Source organism: Parambassis ranga, chromosome 17, assembly GCF_900634625.1.
Source record: "Parambassis ranga chromosome 17, fParRan2.1, whole genome shotgun sequence".
In the NCBI taxonomy this organism is placed as follows: domain Eukaryota; kingdom Metazoa; phylum Chordata; class Actinopteri; family Ambassidae; genus Parambassis; species Parambassis ranga.
In genome coordinates this window covers 18,968,509-18,970,305 of record NC_041037.1, presented here as the reverse complement: position 1 = coordinate 18,970,305, position 1,797 = coordinate 18,968,509, and the positions used below count along the sequence as shown (strand labels likewise).

General features: G+C 44.6%; 1 long non-coding RNA gene across 1 annotated transcript; it reads right to left on the bottom strand.

The window, feature by feature from the left end:
- Nucleotides 1–374: 374 nt before the first annotated feature.
- LOC114450243 (uncharacterized) lies at nucleotides 375–1,116 on the bottom strand. The gene is made up of 3 exons (XR_003672056.1): nucleotides 1,054–1,116; nucleotides 793–968; nucleotides 375–424 (listed from the first exon to the last, which is right to left on the bottom strand). It is a non-coding gene; the product is annotated as an uncharacterized LOC114450243 (long non-coding RNA).
- Between the last annotated feature and the right edge of the window lie 681 nt (nucleotides 1,117–1,797).

Genomic DNA, 1,797 nt, shown 5'->3' with positions numbered 1-1,797 from the left:
TCTTTGGTAGTTCAGTGGATGTTTTACACATGGCGTGACCCTAGATACTGTCCCCATGAACCCAGAAGTATGATGTCGCTAGCCACATTCGTGTTCAGACCTTAGCCAGATTTTAGCAAACCCAGCTCAATCCACCTCTGTGAGGTGGATCTATCTAATCCAGCTTTAACTGGATTTTTGTGCTGTTCTGATTGATTACACAAGACTGAACGGGGTCTGAATGTACTCATGTACAAATGCAAGAGGATTATAATCCTGACATAAACTGTGTGCAGAATATGAGACTCACCCTGGATGAACCTGGTCACCAGCAGGTCCAGGTTGTCCTCTCCTGTCACAGTCTGAAGTTTCCTAAACATGTCCTCCAGAACGTCCAGAGACACGTCCTGTGAGTCCCCCCTCCTCTGCTCCTTCAGCTCTGACACTGAGAAACACAAAACACATCAGATTCACATCAGTGAGGCGCCAGTCTCATCTTCATCAGCAGGGTTAGCATTAGCATCACAATGTTATGTTTATCATTCATGTTTATCATTCATTATTCTCTTTAGTCTTAGTGCCTGTATTCACAATGACACAAGGACACACAAATGTGTAACTGTATTGTATGTGCAACATTATTGCCTGCTACATGAATTCTACTGAGAAACACATGTTGTTTGTACTTTTGTCCTTTTCCGCTGTGGCTTTTTGCATTGATGAAAAATGAATGATACAATTATTGGAACTGTTAGCACTGCTAAAACTTTAGACACATTAGCTACAACATCATGCGGGCCGCCTGCCTCTTACATTGCCTGGTTCCCATTTTGTGGTCGCTCCTCTCGCTGCCCTTGACGCTCATGAAGTTCTTCAGGCTGCTCTGCTGTGCAATAACCCGCTCCAGTTCCTTCATCTCAGCGTTAAAGTGAGCGTGTTCCTTCTCCGCTGTCTCCCTCAGCACGGTCAGCTTGGACTGAGCCTCCACCCTTATGTATACCAGTTCCAGATATGAGCTGCAACATCTCAGAGGTTTCCTTCCATTTAACACAACTGGCTGTCTCAGGAGCTCACCTTTCTTCGTTAGCAGCGCTGATCTGGTTGGTAACTTCTGCGTTCTTCTTGTGGAGTTCCTGCAGTTCCTGCGATACAAATATATCTGCTAATAAAGTGTTGAAGGAGAAATCAACAATGTGCCCATGGTGATGATATGATAAGAGTTGTAACCTTGTTCAGCTTGTTGTGTTGCTGCTGGAAATGGTGACGCTCATTAAGAAGACTCTGCAGCTTCTCCTTCAGATGGCTGTTTTTTGCTAACTGCTCATTGAGTTTAGTGGTGGCCTGGACAGAGATGAACATAAAGTAAACAACAGAATGGCTTTGTTTTGTTTGTTTATGCTGTAGCAATGAGTTTGATGACTCACTCTGTGCAGCTCTCCTTCCACAGATTTCTGAGTGCTCTGTACCTCTGACCTAACACAGAGACTGACAGCTCCTCTTCTCGCTTCCATCATCTCGGACTCCAGGTTTGAAATCTGCCCGCATTAAAGTCAAAAGTAAAAAATATGAATCAACATGAAATGATGAAATACATACACGATATACAGTCAGACCTTTCTCTGCAAGTCCTTTTGTTTTTGCCTCTCTCTCTCTAGCTCTTCATCCAAAGCATGGTTATGCTGGAGCAGCTTCTGAAGACGCTGGATGTCCTCAGTCTTCATCTCTTTGCGCCTCTTACACGCGCTGAGCTTTTCACGGAGCTCCTCCTGCTCCTTCAGCAGATTCTCAATCTCCTGCCTTCATCCAAGTCAACATGTG